Below are 24,632 nucleotides of genomic sequence, written 5' to 3' on the forward strand. Positions count from 1 at the left end.
TGTCTGGATGTCTTGGTGTCTGGATGTCTTGGTGTCTGGATGTCTTGGTGTCTTTGTGTCTTTGTGTCTGGATGTCTTTGTGTCTTTGTGTCTTGGTGTCTGAGTGTCTTGGTGTCTGGATGTCTGGATGTCTTGGTGTCTGGATGTCTTGGTGTCTGGATGTCTTGGTATCTTGGTGTCTGGATGTCTTGGTGTCTTGGTGTCTGGATGTCTTGGTGTCGGGATGTCTTGGTGTCTGGATGTCTTGGTGTCTTTGTGTCTGGATGTCTTTGTGTCTTGGTGTCTGAGTGTCTTGGTGTCTGGATGTCTTTGTGTCTGGATGTATTGGTGTCTTGGTGTCTGGATGTCTTGGTGTCTTTGTGTCTGTGTGTCTGGATGTCTGGATGTCTTGGTGTCTTGGTGTCTGGATGTCTTGGTGTCGGGATGTCTTGGTGTCTGGATGTCTTGGTGTCTTGGTGTCTGGATGTCTTGGTGTTGGGATGTCTTGGTGTCTGGATGTCTTGGTGTCTTTGTGTCTGGATGTCTTTGTGTCTTGGTGTCTGAGTGTCTTGGTGTCTGGATGTCTTTGTGTCTGGATGTATTGGTGTCTGGATGTCTTGGTGTCTGGATGTCTTGGTGTCTTGGTGTCTTTGTGTCTGGATGTCTCGGTGTTTGGGTGTCTTGGTGTCTTGTTGTCTGGGTGTCTTGCTGTCTGGGTGTCTTGGTGTCTTGGTGTCTGGATGTCTTAGTGTCTTGTTGTCTTGATGTCTTGATGTCTGGGTGTCTTGATATCTTGTTGTATTGATGTCTTGGTGTCTTGTTCTATGGGTGTCTTGGTGTCTGGATGTCTTGGTGTCTTGTTGTATGGGTGTCTTGGTGTCTGGATGTCTTGGTGTCTGGATGTCTGTGTGTCTGGATGTCTTGGTGTCTTGGTGTCTGTATGTCTTTGTGTCTTGGTGTCTGGATGTCTTGGTGTCTTGGTGTCTTTGTGTCTGGATGTATTTGTGTCTTTGTGTCTTGCTGTCTGGATGTATTGGTGTCTTGGTGTCTGGATGTCTGGATGTCTTGGTGTCTTTGTGTCTTTGTGTCTTTGTGTCTTTGTGTCTGTGTGTCTTGGTGTCTGGATGTCTGGATGTCTTGGTGTCTTGGTGTCTGGATGTCTTGGTGTCGGGATGTCTTGGTGTCGGGATGTCCTTGGTGTCTTGGTGTCTTTGTGTCTTTGTATCTGAGTGTGTGTTTCCTGCAGTACTCATGTAATCCAGTGGGAAAGCTCTCTGGCAGCCTGTCACAGTGGATTCTTGTTTCCGTCCTGTGAGACTGAACACTAATCTGACAATCGGCAAAGAGACGAGAGGAGGAGACGTTTAGTCGCTGACGCTCATCGTGCTAAGCATCCTTTCTCCTGCTTCACACCAAAGTCTCTTTCTATCATTACATCTTTTACTTACTTTTTTTTAACTGTCACTTGTTCAGCCAGCCTTGTTACTTTATCGTCCTCTGCCCTTAAAATGTCCCCAAACCTCGTCCATCACCCCGTCTCTTCCTGTCAGAGAGCACTGACACGTACGAGAGTCCTGATGTCTGTAACTACTGATGTTTACAGCGAAAGATCAGATGATGTTATTCTATTGTGCTGTATATATATATATATATTTATATATATATATATATTCACTGTCAGTATCAAAGCCTTCACATTCTGCAGAATATATCACATTATTAGATCTCACATTATGATTACTGATAAATCAACATTTTACACATGTAACGTTGAAACTGGTTAAGAGTTGGAGTTACTTTCTTTACACTGATGTCTTGTTTATCTAAGGATGTTGCGCCATGTCAAGTGCTTTCATTTGTTTTCTAAGTAAAATCCTAATCTGTAAGTAACTAAAGCTTTCAAACAAAGTGAACAAATGTAAAATAATCAAATCAAATCAAATTGATTTATATAGCCCAATATCACAAATTATACATTTGTCTCAGTGTGCTTTACAGACTGTACAGGATACGACACCGTCTGTCCTTAGACCCTCTGTCCTTAGACCCTCTGTCCTTACACCCTCTGTCCTTAGACCCTCTGTCATTAGACCCTCTGTCCTTAAACTCCTCTGTCCTTAGACCCTCTGTCCTTAGACCCTCTGTCCTTAGACCCTCGCATCGCACAAGGAAAAACTTCCTAAAAGAAACCCCATAATTAAAGGGGGAAAATGGAAGAAACCTCAGGGAGAGCAACTGAGGAGGGGTCCCTCTCCCAGGATGGACAGATGTGCAATAGATGTTGTGTGTACAGGATAAACAACATAGTACAAATACAACATTTGACAGAAATTATGTTGTGTTGAAAAAAGAGAAAGTATGGATGAATACAGGAAAAATAATGATAACACAAGGAAGGATTCAGTAAAGTTACAGTTACCTCCACATGTACTTTTGTTACTGCACTGATTACAATGTCAACGGCTTAGTGATCGGATCCATATAATCAAGTATCTATACAACAACATTTTATAACCCTATATTTTGATGGTGCATCACATTGTTCTGTCCGTGTATTAAAGCTCCAAGTAATGCTCATTACTTTTGTCTGAGAAGCCTTTTATCTGTGTGCTGCTGTGAAACCACGTCCACCTCACAAGCTTCTGTTTGCTTTCAGACTCAAGATTAGTTTTATCCTAAATACAGGCATTAAATGATTTTTTTTGCCACTCAAGGCACAGCTAAATAAGAGCCTGTAATTGGCTTTGTCCTCCTGTTTGCTGGCTCTGGCCTCAGCAGCAGGTTGGCTCTTACTTTAGCTCTTGGCAGTGAGCTTTAAATGTGGCCATTAGAGTCGGAGCTTGGCTGCAGCTTTAGCTTTGACCCCTCATGGCTTCTGTTTGTTTGGCTACTTGTTGTTTTGTGCTTTTGGGACTTTTCTGTCCAGCAGAGAAGAACTGTGTCCTACCAGGAGACATTTTATCCCACATGATATTGATTTAGTCAGTTTGAGCACAAGATCTCATATCAGATTTAATTACTTTGGAGATGTTTGCTTGTGAGACACAAACATATGATCGTAGCTTTGTGTTGCATCTGAATGTGAGCTTCCCAGTAGTGCAGCCATGTGTTGCTGGAGCCTTCCCTTTTCAGTTCTTGGAACTTGAATCATATTGTGCTGTGAGACACAGCCATGTGGATCCTAAAGTCTTTAACTTGCCCCAGCAAACAGCACATTCCCCCGGTGGCACACACCCAACAGTGTGAGCACGACACATGTTTGTTAAGCACATATTGTCCTGCGCTGTTAAAAGGATCCCATGACCTAAAGCTCAAACAGCTGGTGTTAGCGGAGCCTGAAGAAGGAGGCCTCCCTCAGGAGCGTCCAGGAGCTCTCCTGCCTTTCTCTTCAGTCGGCCATGGGTGGAAATGTTTCATCGTCACGCCGCCGCTACAGGAAATCTCTGAGGTGTAACAGATCTTGCTGCTCACTCACGGCTTCCACATTTAGAGGTTGTGTTTATGTTAAAAATAAAATGTCTTTTTATTTTAAAGACACCGCGACGACCTCTCTGGGAAGCGGAGCTCCAGGGCTGACGGTGGCTCTGTGTGTACCTGTGTGTACCTGCGTCACCTCCCCTTCACAAGAGCCCTGAAACACATGCACACGTACCCTGAGAGATAAAGCACGCACCCTGCAGCACCCTGTGTGGGAACATCTTGTACACTCTATAACACACTGTATGAAACCTCTGAGCAACATTTAGATGTGCTGAACTGCTCACCTCACACACTCAGTGTGTCAGATACAAATACATCAGCAGAGCCATGAAATACATTTTGTACAATAATATATACTTCCCCGTCTTAAAGTGTTCTATCGTACGATCAGAAAGGTCCTGCAACTTTGAATCATGGAATATAAATGTGATTAATTACATTCTATGGATCAGCTCTCTGTTGCCTTCTTATCTTTGCCCTGCAGAGTTGCATCCAAACATCCATATGTGCCCACCGTGAATACTCATCTCTCTCATGACTGTAAGACGTCTGCTTTAAAAATGTAAATATATAAATTGTAGCTGCAGTTGAGAAACACTGGAACAACATCCACACTGTTGAATCTGCTCAGACAAAGTTAGAGAAGCTTCTGTCACATGCAGCTGACGATATTACTGCACCTTTAAGTTCTGCAGCTCACGGACATTCTGCCCTTTCTGGTGGCTGATTGCAATTTTCCATATGACAAAGTATAAAGAGTGTCTCTGTGTTAAGAACGCAAATCAAATTTATTTATATAGCCCAATATCACAAATTATATTTACATAAATGCATACAGATAGAGAGAGAGGGGAGGAGAGAGGGAGAGCAGGGAGGTGTCCCCCGGCAGTCTAAGCCTATAGCAGCATAACTAGGGGCTGATCCACGTTAAAGCCAAACTATTATTTGTGACTTTGTCCCAGAGTTTTAAGATTCAAACTCTGCGGAAACCGTTTTACAAAAGCTCAGATTTCAGGGTATGAAACATCTGATGCAGAGAGAAGGCAGAAAACTGAGAGAAGAAAGAAGCATTTATAAATTCATACACACAACATCCCCTCCATACATACAGCAGTGCAGGAACAACATGGAGCATCTAATGCTAGCATGGCTGCCTCCTCCATCTGACACCAACCCTCTCGCCAGTTTAGTCTTTTCTTTCATGAATGGGGCTGGATCTTTAAACAAACACACACACACACACACACACACACACACACACACACACACACACACCAGCCATATCATGCTCATACCAGGAGTACTGGGGCATGCTGGTGCTTACAGATGATTACAGCCTCTGGGAGCGTTTGAAGAAAAGCTAGCTGCACACTTCAATGAGCAGAATAAGCCCAAAGCAAAGATGTTCTGTCAAGATCATTATGATGTTCACATTCTTCATCTCCCCCAAAACAGAACGTCAACACATGGGTCAGTTTACAACTGTTGGAGGTGCAGCCATCAATAGTTGATGTGCTGAGATGCTCTCTGGTGTTCTCAGCAGTAATAAAGATGATGTAAGCTTTAGTGTCTTTTAGCTTTAACCCTTCGGGTGCTTCAGACGTCAGTTTTAAATACTGTGCAACACTTAGGAGTTCACTTTTCAAGTGTGACGACACTTCATGTCCACAGAATGTCTCTGAGATGTGTCAATGTCCCCAAAATGTCTCTGAGATGTGTGCATGTCCCCTTAATGTTTCTGAGATGTGTCCATGTCCCCATAATGTTTCAAAGATGTGTCCATGTCCCCAAAATGTCTCTGAGATGTGTCCATGTCCCCAGCATGTGTCTGAGATGTGTCCATGTCCCCAGAATGTTTCTGAGATGGGTCCATGTCCCCAGAATGTGTCTGAGATGTGTTTGTGTCCTCAGAATGTTTCTGAAATGTGTACATGTCCCCAGAATGTCTCTGAGATGTGTGCATGTCCCCAGAATGTCTCTGACATGTGTCCATGCCCCAAGAATGTATCTTAGATGTGTGCATATCCCCATAATGTCTCTTATATGTGTCCATGTCCCCGTAATGTATTTGAGATGTGTTCATGTCCCAAGAATGTGTCTGAGATGTGTTCATTTCCCAAGAAAGTCTCTGAGATGTGTGCATATCCCCATAATGTTTCTGAGATGTGTTCATGTCCCCAGAATGTCTTTGAGATGTGACCATGTCTCTAGAATGTATCTGAGATGTGTCCATTTCCCCAGAATGTGTCTGAGATGTGAGGATGTCCCCAGAATGTGTCTAAGATGTGTTCATGTCCCCAGAATGTCTCTGAATTGTGTGCATGTCCCTAGAATGTCTCTGAAAAGTGTCCGTGTCTCTGAGATGTGTGCATGTACCCAGAATGTGTCTGAGATGTGTACATGTCCCCAACATATTTATGAGATGTTTTCATGTCCCCAGAATGTCTCTGAGATGTGGGCATGTCCCCAGAATGTGTCTGAGATGTGATAGTGTCCCCAGAATGTGTCTGAGATGTGTTCATGTCCCCAGAATGTCTCTGAGAAGTGACCATGTCTCTAGAATGTATCTGAGATGTGTGCATGTCCCCAGAATGTGTCTGAGATGTGTCAAAGTGCCCAGAATGTATCTGAGATGTTTCATGTCCCCAGAATGTGTCTGAGATGTGTCAAAGTGCCCATAATGTATCTGAGATGTTTCATGTCCCCAGAATGTGTCTGAGATGTGTGCATGTCCCCAGAATGTCTCTGAGAAGTGACCATGTCTCTAGAATGTATCTGAGATGTGTGCATGTCCCCAGAATGTGTCTGAGATGTGTCCATGTCCCAAGAATGTGTCTGAGATGTGTCCATGTCCCCAGAATGTATCTGAGATGTTTCATGTCCCCAGAATGTGTCTGACATGTGTTCATGTCCCCAGAATGTTTCTGAGATGTGTTCATGTCCCCAGAATGTCTCTGAGGTGTGGCCATGTCCCCAGAATGTATCTGAGATGTTTCATGTCCCCAGAATGTGTCTGACATGTGTTCAAGTCCCCAGAATGTTTCTGAGATGTGTTCATGTCCCCAGAATGTCTCTGAGATGTGTCCATGTCCCCAGAATGTGTCTCGGATGTGTTAATGTCCCCATAATGTATCTGAGATGTGTCCATGTCCGAAGAATGTGTCTGAGATGTGTTAATGTCCCCAGAATGTCTCTGACATGTGTCCATGTCCCAAGAATGTATCTTAGATGTGTTCATTTCCCAAAAATGTTTCTGAGATGTGTGCATATCCCCATAATGTTTCTGAGATGTGTTCATGTCCCCAGAATGTCTCTGAGATGTGTTTGTGTCCTCAGAATGTTTCTGAGATGTGTCCATTTCCCCAGAATGTGTCTGAGATGTGTGCATGTCCCCAGAATGTGTCTGAGATGTGTTCATGTCCCCAGAATGTCTCTGATTTGTGTGCAAGTTCCTAGAATGTCTTTGAGATGTGTCCGTGTCTCTGAGATGTGTGCATGTACCCAGAATGTGTCTGAGGTGTGAACATGTCCCCAGAATGTGTCTCAGATGTGTTAATATCCCCAGAATGTATCTGAAATCTGTCCATGTCCCAAGAATGTGTGTGAGATGTGACCTTGTCCCCAGAATGTATCTGAGATGCGTCCATGTCCAAAGAATGTGTCTGAGATGTGTCCATATCCCCAGAATGTGTCTGACATGTGTTCATGTCCCCAGAATGTCTCTGCTATGTGTCCATGTCCCCCTAATGTATTTGAGTTGTGTTCATGTCCCCAGAATGTTTCTGAGATGTGTCCATGTCTCAAGAATGTGTCTGAGATGTGTTCCTGTCTCCAGAATGTCTGTTAGGTGTGTTCATATCCCCATAATGTTTCTAAGATATTTTCATGTCCCCAGAATGTCTCTGAATTGTGTGCATGTCCCTAGAATGTCTCTGAGATGTGTCCGTGTATCTGAGATGTGTTAATGTCCCCATAATGTGTCTGAGAAGTGTATATGTCCCCAGAATATGTTTCAGATGTGTTAATGTCCCCAGAATGTATTTGAGATGTATCCATGTCCCAAGAATGTGTGTGAGATGTGACCATGTCTCCAGAATGTATCTGAGATGCGTCCATGTCCCAAGAATGTGTCTGAGATGTGTCCATGTCCCCAGAATGTGTCTGGCATGTGTGCATGTCCCCAGAATGTTTCTGAGAAGTGTATATGTCCCCAGAATGTGTTTCAGATGTGTTAATGTCCCCAGAATGTATCTGAGATGTGTGCGTGTCCCCAGAATGTGTCTGAGATGTGTTCATGTCCCCAGAATGTATTTGAGATGTGTGCATATCCCCATAATGTTCTTGAGATGTGTTCATGTCCCCAAATGTCTCTGAGATGTGACCATGTCTCTAGAATTTCTCTGAGATGTGTCCAATGTCCCCAGAATGTGTCTGACATGTGTCCATGTCCCAAGAATGTATCTTAGATATATTCATGCTCCCAGGATGTGATTCAGATGTGTTAATGTCCCCATAATGTATCTGAGATGTGTCTCTGTCCCCAGAATGTGTCTGAGATATGTGCATATCCCCATAATGTTTCTGAGTTTTGTTCATGTCCCCAAATGTCACTGAGATGTGTCTATGTCCCAAGAATGTGTGTGAGATGCGTCCATGTCCCAAGAATGTGTCTGAGATGTGTTTATGTCCCCAGAATGTGAGTCAGATGTGTTAATGTCCCCATAATGTATCTGAGATGTGTCTATGTCCCAAAAATGTGTGTGAGATGTATTCATGTCCCCAGAATGTCTCTGAGATATGTGCATATCCCCATAATGTTTCTGAGTTTTGTTCATGTCCCCAAATGTCTCTGAGATGTGTCTATGTCCCAAGAATGTGTGTGAGATGTATTCATGTCCCCAGAATGTCCCTGAGATGTGTGCATGTCCCCAGAATGTGTCTGAGATATGTGCATATCCCCATAATGTTTCTGAGTTTTGTTCATGTCCCCAAATGTCTCTGAGATGTGACCATGTCCCCAGAATGTCTCTGAGATGCGTCCATGTCCCAAGAATGTGTCTGAGATGTGTCAATGTCCCCAGAATGTATCTCGGATGTGTTAATGTCCCCAGAATGTATCTGAGATGTGTCCATGTCCCAAGAATGTGTTTAAGATGTGACCATGTCCCCAGAATGTGTCTGAGATGTGTTAATGTCCCCAGAATGTGTCTGAGATGTGTGCATGTCCCCAGAATGTTTCTGAGAGTTGTTCATGTCCCCAGAATGTCTCTGAATTGTGTGCATGGTCCTAGAATGTCTCTGATATGTGTCAGTGTCTCTGAGATGTGTGTATGTGCCCAGAATGTGTCTGAGATGTGTAAATGTCCCCAAAATATTTATGAGATGTGTTCATGTCCCCAGAATGTCTCTAAGATGTTTCCATTGTCCCCAAAATGTGTCTGAGATGTGTCAATGTCCCTATAATGTTTCTAAGATGTCTCCATGTCCCTAGAATGTGTCTGAGATATGTGCATATCCCCATAATGTTTCTGAGTTTTGTTCATGTCCCCAAATGTCTCTGAGATGTGACCATGTCCCCAGAATGTATCTGAGATGTGTCCATGTCCCAAGAATGTGTCTGAGATGTGTCAATGTCCCTAGAATGTATCTCGGATGTGTTAATATCCCCAGAATGTATCTGAGATGTGTCCATGTCCCAAGAATGTGTTTGAGATGTGACCATGTCCCCAGAATGTGTCTGAGATGTGTTAATGTCCCCATAATGTATCTGAGGTGTGTTCATGTCCCATGAATGTGTCTGAAATGTGTCCATCTCCCAAGAATGTCTCTGAGATGTGTGCATATCTCCATAATGTTTCAGAGATGTGTTCATGTCCCCAGAATGTCTCTGTGATGTGACCATGTCTCTAGAATGTATCTGAGATGTGTCCATTACCCCAGAATGTGTCTGAGATGTGTGCATGTCCCCAGAATGTTTCTGAGATGTGTTCATGTCCCCAGAATGTCTCTGAATTGTGTGCATGTCCCTAGAATGTCTCTGAGATCTGTCCGTGTCTCTGAGATGTGTGCATGTACCCAGAATGTTTCTGAGATGTGTCAATGTCCCTATAATGTTTCTAAGATGTCTCCATGTCCCTAGAATGTGTCTGAGATGTGTCCATGTCCCTATAATGTTTCTAAGATGTGTCCATGTCCCCAGAATGTCTCTGAGATGTGTCCATGTCTCCAGAATGTATTTAAGATGTGTCCATATCCCCAGAATGTGTATAAGATGTTTGCATGTCCCTATAATGTGTCTGAGATGTGTTAATGTCCCCATTATGTTTCTGAGATGTGTCCATGTCCCAAGAATGTATCTGAGATGTGTTCACGTCCCCAGAATGTTTCTGAGATGTGTCCATGTCCCCACAATGTATCTCAGATGTGTTAATGTCCCAAGAATGTGTCTGAGATGTGTCCACGTCCCAAGAATGTGTCTGACATGTGTTCATGACCCCATAATGTTTCTGAGATGTTTTCATGTCCCCAGAATGTCTCTGACATGTGTCCATGTCCCCCTAATGTATCTGAGATGTTTTCACGTTCCCAGAATCTCTCTGAGATGTGTGCATGTCCCTAGAATGTCTATGAGATGTGTGCATGTCCCCAGAATGTGTCTGAGATGTGTACATGTCCCCAGAATATTTATAAGATGTGTTCATGTCCCCAGAATGTCTCTGAGATGTGTCCAATTTCCTCAGAATGTGTCTAAGATGTGTCCATGTCCCTATAATGTTTCTAAGATGTGTTCATGTCCTCCGAATGTTTCTGAGATGTGTCCATGTCCCCAGAATGTCTCTGAGCTGTGTCTATGTCTCCAGAATGTATCTGAGATGTATACATGGCCCCAGAATGGGTCTGAGATGTGTTAATGTCCACAGAATGTATCTGAGATGTGTCCATGTCCCAAGAATGTGCTTGAGATGTGTAAATGTCCCCAGAATGTATCTGAGATGTGTCTATGTCCCTTGAATGTGTCTGAGATGTGTCCATGTCCCCAGAATGTGTCTGAGATGTGTGCCTGTCCACAGAATGTCTCTGAGATGTGTTAATGTCCCCAAAATGTGTCTGAGATGTGTTGATTTCCCCAGAATGTATCTGAGATGTGTCCATGTCCCATGAATGTGTCTGAAATGTGTCCATCTCCCCAAAATGTGTCTGACATGTGTTCATTTCCCCAGAATGTGTCTGAGATTTGTACATGTCCCCAGAATGTGTGTGAGATGTGACCATGTCCCCAGAATGTCTCTGAGATGTGTCCATGTCTCTAGAATGTATTTGAGATGTGTCCATAGCCCCAGAATGTGTCTGAGATGTGTTCATGTCCCCAGAATGTCTCTGAGATGTGTCCATGTCCCCAGAATGTGTCTCGGATGTGTTAATGTCCCCAGAATGTATCTGAGATGTGTCCATGTCCCCAGAATGTGTCTCGGATGTGTTAATGTCCCCAGAATGTATCTGAGATGTGTCCATGTCCCAAGAATGTGTGTGAGATGTGACCATGTCCCCAGAATGTATCTGAGATGCGTCCATGTCAAAAGAATGTGTCTGAGATGAGTCACTGTCCCCAGAATGTTTCTGAGATCTGTGCATGTCCCCGGAATGTATCTGAGATGTGTTAATGTTCCAGAATATATCTGAGATGTGTCCATGTCCAAAGAATGTGTCTGAGATGTGTCCATGTCCCCAGAATTTCTCTGAGATGTATTCATGTCCCCAGAATGTGTCTGAGATGTGTTAATGTCCCCAGAATGTTTCTGAGATGTGTGCATGTCCCAAGAATGTGTCTGAGATGTGTTCATGTCCCTAGAATGTCTCTGAGATGTGTCCAAGTCTCTGAGATGTGTGCATGTCCCCAGAATGTGTCTGAAGTGTGAACATGTCCCCAGAATATTTATAAGATTTGTTCATGTCCCCAGAATGTCTCTGATATGTGTCCATGTCCCCTTAATGTATCTGAGATGTGTTAATGTCCCCAGAATGTCTCTGAGATGTGTCCAATTTCCTCAGAATGTGTCTGAGATGTGTCCATGTCCTTATAATGTTTCTATGATGTGTTCATGTCCTCCGAATGTTTCTGAGATGTGTCCATGTCCCCAGAATGTCTCTGAGCTGTGTCTATGTCTCCAGAATGTATCTGAGATGTGTCCATGTCCCCAGAATGTTTCTCAGATGTGTACATGGCCCCAGAATGGGTCTGAGATGTGTTAATGTCCCCAGAATGTCTCTGAGATGTGTCCATGTCCCCAGAATGTGTCTCGGATGTGTTAATGTCCCCAGAATGTATCTGAGATGTGTCCATGTCCCAAGAATGTGTGTGAGATGTGACCATGTCCCCAGAATGTATCTGAGATGCGTCCATGTCACAAGAATGTGTCTGAGATGAGTCACTGTCCCCAGAATGTTTCTGAGATCTGTGCATGTCCCCGGAATGTATCTGAGATGTGTTAATGTTCCAGAATATATCTGAGATGTGTCCATGTCCAAACAATGTGTCTGAGATGTGTCCATGTCCCCAGAATTTCTCTGAGATGTATTCATGTCCCCAGAATGTGTCTGAGATGTGTTAATGTCCCCAGAATGTTTCTGAGATGTGTGCATGTCCCAAGAATGTGTCTGAGATGTGTTCATGTCCCTAGAATGTCTCTGAGATGTGTCCAAGTCTCTGAGATGTGTGCATGTCCCCAGAATGTGTCTGAAGTGTGAACATGTCCCCAGAATATTTATGAGATGTGTTCATGTCCCCAGAATGTCTCTGATATGTGTCCATGTCCCCTTAATGTATCTGAGATGTGTTAATGTCCCCAGAATGTCTCTGAGATGTGTCCAATTTCCTCAGAATGTGTCTGAGATGTGTCCATGTCCCTATAATGTTTCTATGATGTGTTCATGTCCTCCGAATGTTTCTGAGATGTGTCCATGTCCCCAGAATGTCTCTGAGCTGTGTCTATGTCTCCAGAATGTATCTGAGATGTGTCCATGTCCCCAGAATGTTTCTCAGATGTGTACATGGCCTCAGAATGGGTCTGAGATGTGTTAATGTCCACAGAATGTATCTGAGATGTGTCCATGTCCCAATAATGTCCTTGAGATGTGTAAATGTCCCCAGAATGTATCTGAGATGTGTCCATGTCCCTTGAATGTGTCTGAGATGTGTAAATGTCCCCAGAATGTATCTGAGATGTGTCCATGTCCCTTGAATGTGTCTGAGATGTGTCCATGTCCCCAGAATGTGTCTGAGATGTGTGCCTGTCCACAGAATGTCTCTGAGATGTGTTAATGTCCCCAAAATGTGTCTGAGATGTGTTGATTTCCCCAGAATGTATCTGAGATGTGTCCATGTCCCATGAATGTGTCTGAAATGTGTCCATCTCCCCAAAATGTGTCTGACATGTGTTCATTTCCCCAGAATGTATCTGAGATGCGTCCATGTCACAAGAATGTGTCTGAGATGAGTCACTGTCCCCAGAATGTTTCTGAGATCTGTGCATGTCCCCGGAATGTATCTGAGATGTGTTAATGTTCCAGAATATATCTGAGATGTGTCCATGTCCAAAGAATGTGTCTGAGATGTGTCCATGTCCCCAGAATTTCTCTGAGATGTATTCATGTCCCCAGAATGTGTCTGAGATGTGTTAATGTCCCCAGAATGTTTCTGAGATGTGTGCATGTCCCAAGAATGTGTCTGAGATGTGTTCATGTCCCTAAAATGTCTCTGAGATGTGTCCAAGTCTCTGAGATGTGTGCATGTCCCCAGAATGTGTCTGAAATGTGTCCATCTCCCCAAAATGTGTCTGACATGTGTTCATTTCCCCAGAATGTATCTGAGATTTGTACATGTCCCCAGAATGTTTGTGAGATGTGACCATGTCCCCAGAATGTCTCTGAGATATGTCCATGTCTCTAGAATGTATTTGAGATGTGTCCATAGCCCCAGAATGTGTCTGAGATGTGTTCATGTCCCCAGAATGTCTCTGAGATGTGTCCAGGTCCCCAGAATGTGTCTCGGATGTGTTAATGTCCCCAGAATGTATCTGAGATGTGTCCATGTCCCAAGAATGTGTGTGAGATGTGACCATGTCCCCAGAATGTATCTGAGATGCGTCCATGTCACAAGAATGTGTCTGAGATGAGTCACTGTCCCCAGAATGTTTCTGAAATCTGTGCATGTCCCCGGAATGTATCTGAGATGTGTTAATGTTCCAGAATATATCTGAGATGTGTCCATGTCCAAAGAATGTGTCTGAGATGTGTCCATGTCCCCAGAATTTCTCTGAGATGTATTCATGTCCCCAGAATGTGTCTGAGATGTGTTAATGTCCCCAGAATGTTTCTGAGATGTGTGCATGTCCCAAGAATGTGTCTGAGATGTGTTCATGTCCCTAAAATGTCTCTGAGATGTGTCCAAGTCTCTGAGATGTGTGCATGTCCCCAGAATGTGTCTGAGGTGTGAACATGTCCCCAGAATATTTATGAGATGTGTTCATGTCCCCAGAATGTCTCTGATATGTGTCCATGTCCCCTTAATGTATCTGAGATGTGTTAATGTCCCCAGAATGTCTCTGAGATGTGTCCAATTTCCTCAGAATGTGTCTGAGATGTGTCCATGTCCCTAAAATGTTTCTAAGATGTGTTCATGTCCTCCGAATGTTTCTGAGATGTGTCCATGTCCCCAGAATGTCTCTGAGCTGTGTCTATGTCTCCAGAATGTATCTGAGATGTGTCCATGTCCCCAGAATGTTTCTCAGATGTGTACATGGCCCCAGAATGGGTCTGAGATGTGTTAATGTCCACAGAATGTATCTGAGATGTGTCCATGTCCCAAGAATGTGCTTGAGATGTGTGCATGTCCCCAGAATGTGTCTGAGATGTGTTCATGTCCCTAGAATGTCTCTGAGACCTGTGCATATCCCCAGAATGTCTCTGATATGTGTCTGAGATGTGTGCCTGTCCACAGAATGTCTCTGAGATGTGTTAATGTCCCCAAAATGTGTCTGAGATGTGTTGATTTCCCCAGAATGTATCTGAGATGTGTCCATGTCCCATGAATGTGTCTGAAATGTGTCCATCTCCCCAAAATGTGTCGGACATGTGTTCATTTCCCCAGAATGTGTCTGAGATTTGTACATGTCCCCAGAATGTGTGTGAGATGTGACCATGTCCCCAGAATGTCTCTGAGATGTGTCCATGTCTCTAGAATGTATTTGAGATGTGTCCATAGCCCCAGAATGTGTCTGAGATGTGTGCATGTCCCCAGAATGTTTCTGAGATGTGTTCATGTCCCCAGAATGTCTCTGCGATGTGTCCATATCCCCAGAATGTGTCTCGGATGTGTTAATGTCCCCAGAATGTATCTGAGATGTGTCCATGTCCCAAGAATGTGTGTGAGATGTGACCATGTCCCCAGAATGTATCTGAGATGCGTCCATGTCACAAGAATGTGTCTGAGATGAGTCACTGTCCCCAGAATGTTTCTGAGATCTGTGCATGTCCCCGGAATGTATCTGAGATGTGTTAATGTTCCAGAATATATCTGAGATGTGTCCATGTCCAAAGAATGTGTCTGAGATGTGTCCATGTCCCCAGAATTTCTCTGAGATGTATTCATGTCCCCAGAATGTGTCTGAGATGTGTTAATGTCCCCAGAATATTTCTGAGATGTGTGCATGTCCCAAGAATGTGTCTGAGATGTGTTCATGTCCCTAGAATGTCTCTGAGATGTGTCCAAGTCTCTGAGATGTGTGCATGTCCCCAGAATGTGTCTGAGGTGTGAACATGTCCCCAGAATATTTATGAGATGTGTTCATGTCCCCAGAATGTCTCTGATATGTGTCCATGTCCCCTTAATGTATCTGAGATGTGTTCATGTACCCAGAATGTCTCTGAGATGTGTCCAATTTCCTCAGAATGTGTCTTTGATGTGTCCATGTCCCTATAATGTTTCTAAGATGTGTTCATGTCCCCCGAATGTTTCTGAGATGTGTCCATGTCCCCAGAATGTCTCTGAGCTGTGTCCATGTCTCCAGAATGTATCTGAGATGTGTCCATGTCCCCAGAATGTGTCTGAGATGTGTGCATGTCCCCAGAATGTGTCTGAGATGTGTAAATGTCCCCAGAATGTATCTGAGATGTGTCCATGTCCCAAGAATGTGTCTGAGATGTGTCCATGTCCCCAGAATGTGTCTGAGATGTGTGCATGTCCCCTTAATGTATCTGACATGTGTTCGTTTCCCCATATTGTGTCTGAGATGTATTAATGTCCCCAGAATTTATCTGAGATGTGTCCATGTCCCAAGAATGTGTGTGAGATGTGACCATGTCCCCAGAATGTTTTTGAGATGTGTGCATGTCCCCAGAATGTGTCTGAGATGTGTAAATGTCCCCAGAATGTATCTGAGATGTGTCCATGTCCCAAGAATGTGTCTGAGATGTGTCCATGTCCCCAGAATGTATCTGAGATGTGTGCATGTCCCCAGAATGTGTCTGAGATGTGTCCATAGCCCCAGAATATATTTGAGATGTGTCCATGTCCAAATAATGTGTCTGAGATGTGTCCATGTCCCCAGAATGTTTCTGACATGTGTCCATGTCCCCAGAATGTCTCTTAGATGTGTTTATGTCCCCAAAATGTGTGTGAGATGTGTTCATGTCCCCAGAATGTTTGAGATGTGTGCATGTCCCCAGAATGTGTCTGAGATGTGTTCATGTCCCTAGAATGTCTCTGAGACCTGTGCATATCCCCAGAATGTCTCTGATATGTGTCCATGTCCCCTTAATGTATCTGAAATGTGTACATGTCCCCAGAATATTTATGAGATGTGTTCATGTCCCCAGAATGTCTCTGATATGTGTCCATGTCCCCTTAATGTATCTGAAATGTGTACATGTCCCCAGAATGTCTCTGAGATGTGTCCATTTTCCTCAGAATGTGTCTGAGATGTGTCCATGTCCCCAGAATGTCTTTGAATTGTGTGCATGGTCCTAGAATGTCTCTGAGATGTGTCTGTGTCTCTGAGATGTGTGCATGTGCCCAGAATGTGTCTGAAATGTGTACATGTCTCCAGAATGTATGTAAGATGTGTCCATATCCCCAGAATGTGTATAAGATGTTTGCATGTCCCCAGAATGTTTCTGAGATGTGTCCATGTCCCCACAATGTTTCTCAGATGTGTTAATGTCCCAAGAATGTGTCTGAGATGTGTCCACGTCCCAAGAATGTGTCTGACATGTGTTCATGACCCCATTATGTTTCTGAGATGTTTTCATGTCCCCAGAATCTCTCTGAGATGTGTGCATGTCCCTAGAATGTCTCTGAGATGTGTCCAAGTCTCTGAGATGTGTGCATGTCCCCACAATGTTTCTGAGATGTGTACATGTCCCCAGAATATTTATGAGATGTGTTCATGTCCCCATAATGTCTCTGATATGTGTCCATGTCCCCTTAATATATCTGAAATGTGTACATGTCCCCAGAATGTCTCTGAGATGTGTTTATTTTCCTCAGAATGTGTCTGAGATGTGTCCATGTCCCTATAATGTTTCTAAGATGTGTTCATGTCCCCCGAATGTTTCTGAGATGTGTCCATGTCCCCAGAATGTCTCTGAGCTGTGTCCATGTCTCCAGAATGTATCTGAGATGTGTCCATGTCCCCAGAATGTTTCTCAGATGTGTACATGTCCCCAGAATGGGTCTGAGATGTGTTAATGTCCCCAGAATGTATCTGAGATGTGTCCATGTCCCAAAAATGTGTGTGAGATGTTTTCATGTCCCCAGAATGTCTCTGAGATGTGTCCATATCCCCTTAATTATTCTGAGATGTGTTCATGTCCCCAGAATGTATCTGAGATGTGTAAGATATCAGGATCAAGGATTAATAATATTAATAATACATTTAATATATAGATACATAAAGACTTAAACAGTATTACAAAACAAAATCAAATCTAAATGTTAATTTATTTAAAAACAATTAGTGTTTATGAAATAATCTGCAGAATGAAGCAAAACTTTTCGAACATTAAATCTGTTTATTTATATGTTTGTGACATAAACAGAAATCAACAAACTGCGTCTACTAGAGAACAACAACCTGCTCGATAAAATTGTGTTTGGAATCCACACTCACTCACACACACACACACACACACACACAGTTATGATGACATTGAAGTGGTTGAACAGCGCCCTGCAGGTGGGAGTGATCACTGCACACACGTCACAAACTATTCTCGGACGCCGAACGCTCGCCGAATGCCGCGGCTGTCCGGGAATGACCTCACATGGTCTTCTCATCTGTGTGAAGCTACACTTTGCCTTTCAGGGTCTGAAGCACTGTAAGTGCTTTATGTCAAGCAGAGGAGCAAGTGAGCAAGTGTCAGAAGTCACCAGGTGGCGTCAGCACGGCTCTCTGGACGTCCGTCCTCTGTGCTTCACATGAAATATCAACATGTTGTGTTGTAATGAAACGTGTTCATCGTTATTTAATATTAAGGTGAAGACACTTTGAGTTGTCTCCACATGTCTCCACATCCAGTGCTGCTCCTGGACACGTGGACACCAGAACAATTGAATCCAGAGTGAGAAGCATCAGTGACGAGCCGCAGCTTCACATTGTGTTCACTTTGTTTCATGAAGCTTTAAAGTGCTGTGTCATGATACCATGAGAGACACGTGAGAGACACGTGAGAGACATGTGAGACACACGTGAGAGACACAATCGTCAGCTGATGGACGACACACAGCTGATGGACGACAGACAGCTGATGGAGGACACACAGCTGATGGACGACAGTCAGCTGATGGACGACAATCAGCTGATGGACAACAGACAGCTGATGGACGACAGTCAGCTGATGGACGACAGACAGCTGATGGACGACACACAGCTGATGGACGACAGTCAGCCGACGGACGACACACAGCCGATGAACGACACACAGCTCATGGACGACAGTCAGCTCATGGATGACAGTCAGCTGATGGACGACAGTCAGTTGATGGACGACAGTCAGCTGATAGACGACACACAGCTGATGGACGACAGACAGCTGATGGAGGACACAAAGCTGATGGACGACAGACAGCTGATGGAGGACACACAGCTGATGGACGACAGACAGCTGATGGAGGACACACAGCCGATGGAGGACACACAGCCGATGGACGACACACAGCTGATGGACGACAGTCAGCTGATGGACGACAGACAGCTGATGGACGACAGTCAGCCGATGGAGGACACACAGCTGATGGACGACACACAGCTGATGGACGACAGTCAGCTGATGGACGACAGATAGCTGATGGACGACAGACAGATGATGGACGACAGACAGCTGATCGAGGACGCACAGCTGATGGACGACAGACAGCTGATGGACGACAGTCAGCTGATGGACGACAGACAGCTGATGGAGGACGCACAGCTGATGGACGACACACAGCTGATGGACGACAGATAGCTGATGGACGACAGACAGATGATGGATGACAGACAGCTGATGGAGGACACACAGCTGATGGACGACAGACAGCTGATGGACGACAGTCAGCTGATGGACGACAGACAGATGATGGACGACAGACAGCTGATGGAGGACACACAGCTGATGGACGACAGACAGCTGATGGAGGACACACAGCCAATGGACGACACACAGCTCATGGACGACAGTCAGCTGATGGACGACAGTCAGCTGATGGACGACAGACAGATGATGGACGACAGACAGCTGATGGAGGACACACAGCTGATGGACGACAGACAGCTGATGGAGGACACACAGCCGATGGACGACACACAGCTCATGGACGACAGTCAGCTGATGGAGGACACACAGCCGATGGACGACACACAGCTCATGGACGACAGTCAGCTGATGGACGACAGTCAGCTGATGGACGACAGACAGCTGATGGACGACAGACAGATGATGGACGACAGACAGCTGATGGACGACAGTCAGCTGATGGACGACAGACAGCTGATGGAGGACACACAGCCGATGGACGACACACAGCTCATGGACGACAGTCAGCTGATGGAGGACACACAGCCGATGGACGACACACAGCTCATGGACGACAGTCAGCTGATGGACGACAGTCAGCTGATGGACGACAGACAGCTGATGGACGACACACAGCTGAAGGAAGACACACAGCTGATGGACGACACACAGCTGATGGACGACAGTCAGCTGATGGACGACACACAGCTGATGGACGACAGTCAGCTGATGGACGACAAACAGCTCATGGATGACAGTCAGCTGATGGAGGACAGACAGCTGATGGAGGACAGACAGCTGATGGACGACACACAGCTGATGGACGACAGTCAGCTGATGGACGACATACAGTTGATGGACGACAGTCAGCTGATGTACGACAATCAGCTGATGGACGACACACAGCTGATCTGCAGTTCTGTGAGGAAAGAGATGATGAGTCTTCGGGAACAATAAGAGCATCGTGTGTCTCTGCAGATATGAGAGCTTCTTCCACTGCACAGGTAGTGCGGCCCACAGAGTTCACAATAAGGATATAAATGTGATATCTGTAGATATAGATGTCGTATAGATGTGGAGAGATTATATCTCCTCACTGGGAACGCCTCGGGATCCCCCAGAGCTGGAGGATGTGGCCCGGAGAAGGGAAGTTTGGGGTTCTTACTGGAGCTGCTGCCCCCGCGACCCGACCCGGATAAGAGGCAGACGATGGATGGATGTTGTGTGTTTGTAAGCTGAAGACACGTCGGGAGCTGGAGAGAGACAAACAACACGGTCATATCACGTAATATCCCACTGGATGATATTAATATGTAATTAATATATATATGGGGGGGGGGTGCACATAATGATAATAATGATAAAGGTTGTGCACCTTGCAAACACACAAATGTGCATTCATTTTAATAAGTTGGAATAACTTACCAAATGCAGGAAGCCAGCTCGTTATTAAAACAGTTTCTCAAACAAGTGTCTTCTTGTTATTCTCTGCAGCGGCGCCGCAGCTCCTCAGACCCGGAGACGAGTCGCTTTATGCTCCATAAAGTAGGTCCCATCAGGGATTCATATAAATTAAGATCAAACACAGCGTTCGCCCTTCAGCTTACACGCAGATGCAATTATTGTTGAATCCCCACTTTTTCAAATGTACGCTCTGCGTACTGTTGATGCTGCTTCCCAAAGAGTAATTACAAGGACGTCTGTGATGTCGTCTCTAAGCTGCGAGGAGAAGCCGCAGGAGGAATCTGCCCTTCAGTCTCACACTGTTGATTTGTTCTTGGAGGAGAGAAGAAGTTGTGATGACGTTACATCATTGAATCAGTGTTGTTATGTGCCCTTCTGAGGTCATATATATATACGTGTGTGTGTGAAGTAACAGCTGACGTTTACGTTCATTATTCATGGAGAGAAGTTCTGAAACAGACGTGAGCAGCACAGCTGTCCCTCCGGCCGCACAGACGTGTCATTCAGAGCATCTCAGGAGAGACACGCATCATGGCTGCCCTGGTTTCTGCATCCACACTGCCTATCGCACGCCGGGATTTCTCACGTGAGAAGTGTGTGATTTCAGTGATTGATGTGTGACAGATGCAGAGCAGAGTGTGTGTGTGTGTGTGTGTGTGTGTGTGTGTGTCAGGTAATAGCTGGACGCTCGATGTTGTTGCACTTCAATGTTTCCAGCATAAATGCATAATCACAATGTCACAAAGTGAAGATGATTTGTGTGCGGCACCTTCAGACGGACGAGCTGAAAACACTAAATCCATTTTCCATAATCAAATCTATTAAATATGCAGTTTAAAGAACTGCTGCTCTTTGTAACACACTGGGTCTGTCATCCAGAGGAAACATGGCATCTCTATCAGCTCGTCTTCTTCATCATCTTCATGACCCCCCCCACCGGGTGTCCTCCAGTCTGCTGACTTGGAGTTCCTCTCACAGAAACTTATAGAGGTCAAGATCCTCATTTCATCCCGTCAGAAGTTATTAAAATGTATAAATCAGTGACATGATGATGAGAGGGTGTGAAGGACGTCTCTGCAGCATCAGGGACAGAGACACGTCTGTCTTAAAGACAATACTTACAGCGAGGATGAGACATGAGGAAGTACACTTCTCCTGTCCGGACCTCAGTGAGGATCTGAGCTGCGAACACAGAATATCATCACAGAGCAGGTCCACATCAAACTGATCTGTTGCATCATCTATTAACTATTGTTGTGTTGTGTATTTTACTTCTTTAAATGTTCATTCTAGTTCCAAATTTGATTTTATATATAGTTTGTATATATATTTATAAAATATATATTTATAAAATATATATTTATATTATATTTATATATTTATAAATACATATTTCTATAAATATTTCTATAAATATAAATATATAGATAAATATATTTATAAATATATACATATATAAAATATATATTTATAAATACATATGTATATAAATATTTATATATATTTATATATATAGAAATACAGTATATCTCAAAAGTGAGTACACCCTTTAGATTTTTGCAAATATTCTGTTATATCCTTTCAGGGGATAACATTATCCTACTGAAACTTTGATATAACTTAAAGTAGTCAGTGTGCTGCTTGAATAACAGTATAGATTTATTGTCCTTTGAAAATTACTCAGTACACAGCTGTTAATGTCTAAACAGCTGGCAACAAAAGTGAGTACACCCCATAGTGAACATGTCCTAATTGTGCCCAAAGTGTCAATATTTTGTGTGACCACCATTGTTATCTAGCACTGCTTTAACCCTCCTGGGCATGGAATTCACCAGAGCTGCACAGGTTGCTTCTGGAATCTTCTTCCACTCCTCCACGACGACATCACGGAGCGCACGGATGTTGGACACCTTGCACTCCTCCACCTTCCTCTTGAGGATGCCCCACATGTGCTCAATTGGGTTTAGGTCTGGAGACATACTTGGCCAGTCCATCACCTTAACCTTCAGCTTCTTCAGCAAGGCCGTTGTCATCTTGGAGGTGTGTTTAGGGTCATTATCATGTTGGAAAACTGCCCTACGGCCCAGTTTCCGAAGAGAGGGGATCATGCTCTGCTGCAGGATGTCACAGTATATATTGGAATTCATGTGTCCCTCAATGAAATGCAGCTCCCCAGTGCCGGCAGCACTCATGCAGCCCCAGACCATGATGCTGCCACCACCATGCTTGACTGTAGGCAAAACACATTTGTCTTGGTACTCCTCACCAGGGTGCCGCCACACACGCCGGACACCATCTGACCCAAACAGGTTTATTTTGGTCTCATCAGACCACAGGACATGGTTCCAGTAACTCATGTTCTTGGATTCATTGTCTTCAGCAAACTGTTTGCGGGCTTTCTTATGCATCGGTTTCAGAAGGGGCTTCTGTCTGGGGCGACGGCCATACAAACCGATTTGATGCAGTGTGCGGCGTATGGTCTGGGCACTGACAGGCTGACATCCCACTTCTGCAACCTCTGCAGCAATGCTGGAAGCACTCACACGTCTATTTTTGGAAACCAACCTCTGGATATGACGCTGAGCACGTGGACTCAACTTCTTTGGTCGACCCTGGCGAGGCCTGTTCCGAGTGGAACCTGTCCTGGAAAACCGCTGTATGATCTTAGCCACTGTGCTGCAACTCATTTTCATGGTGTTGGCAATCTTCTTATAGCCAAGACCATCTTTGTGAAGCGCAATAATCCTTTTTTTCAGCCGCTCAGAGAGTTCCTTGCCATGAGGTGCCATGTTGTCCAGCATTCAGAGAGAATTGTGCCCAAAACACCAAATTTAACAGCCCTGCTTATCATTTACACCTGAATCCTTGTAACACTAACGAGTCACATGACACCAGGGCGGGAAAACAACATCATTGGGCACAATTAGGACATGTTCACTATGGGGTGTACTCACTTTTGTTGCCAGCTGTTTAGACATTAACAGCTGTGTACTGAGTAATTTTCAAAGGACAATAAATCTATACTGTTATTCAAGCAGCACACTGACTACTTTAAGTTATATCAAAGTTTCAGTAGGATAATGTTATCCCCTGAAAGGATATAACAGAATATTTGCAAAAATCTAAAGGGTGTACTCACTTTTGAGATATACTGTATATAGAGAAATATTTATATATATTTATAAATACATATTTATATTAATATGTATATATTTCACATGATATGATAGTTATATATTGATTTTGATATTGTATTTTATAATTAGTTTTTGTTGATTCCATGTTTTAACCCATTTTGAAGTCTGTTCATCGTCATAGTTCCCGATAATCTACTGAAGTGATTATAAACCTACACATCACCTTCTACGTCTCGGAGCTCTTTGTGCAGAGGTTATGTGTTGGGAGTTATTTCTGGGGATGTGAGCTTCTCTTCTCTCCTCTTCGGCCTCGAAACGCTTTGTTTTACACTTTTACTCAATCGCTTCTGCTCGTTATCTCTCTAGACCAGTGGTGGCCAACCAGTCAGAGGTTAAGAGCCAAAAATGTTACTATGTTACCGCAAAGAGCCACATCATACACACAGTCACAGATGCGCACCCCCCCCTCTCATTCGCTTATGTTCTCAGCCTTTCTCTGTGCTCCCACCCTGTGAAACACAGACACAAATTTAAATCTAAAACTTCACACACACACACACACACACACACATATACACACCATAATATTGACATAAATGTAATGAAACCTCTCCTACCAGTATTCAGAGGCCAGTTATTATCAACAATGAACATTGTGTGCACTCTCACACACAAACTCTCAGTAAAAGAAATGTGAAAAAGTGTTTTATCTTCCTCTGCATGTTGCTTCTTTAAATTAGTGGGACTTCTGACATTCCTTGCGTTGAACAATCCTCCTCAAATCTGGCTTGTATTCCGTTGTGGTCACTCAAAGCAATTCTTTCACATGTGTGTCAGTCAGAACAGATCGATACTTTGATTGCACGTGTTTCAGGGTAGAAAACACAGACGTGTGTTGACCCAATTGATGGTAGCTTGAGTGTAGCCCGTTTGACATTGGGATATTTTTCAATTCGCACAGTTTTCCAGAACTCAAGGGTCCCTTCCCTCAGAACAGGTTTCAGTCGGTCTTCCTCAGAAAGT

At 44.1% G+C, this 24,632-nt stretch overlaps 1 protein-coding gene across 2 annotated transcripts in view; it reads left to right on the forward strand.

Annotated features, from left to right (window-relative positions):
• Positions 1 to 24,632, forward strand: part of LOC115008819 (metabotropic glutamate receptor 7-like) — a 172,038-nt gene that overhangs the window by 60,038 nt on the left and 87,368 nt on the right. The window lies entirely within an intron of this gene.

This window comes from Cottoperca gobio, chromosome 5 (assembly GCF_900634415.1).
Source record: "Cottoperca gobio chromosome 5, fCotGob3.1, whole genome shotgun sequence".
Taxonomy (NCBI): domain Eukaryota; kingdom Metazoa; phylum Chordata; class Actinopteri; order Perciformes; family Bovichtidae; genus Cottoperca; species Cottoperca gobio.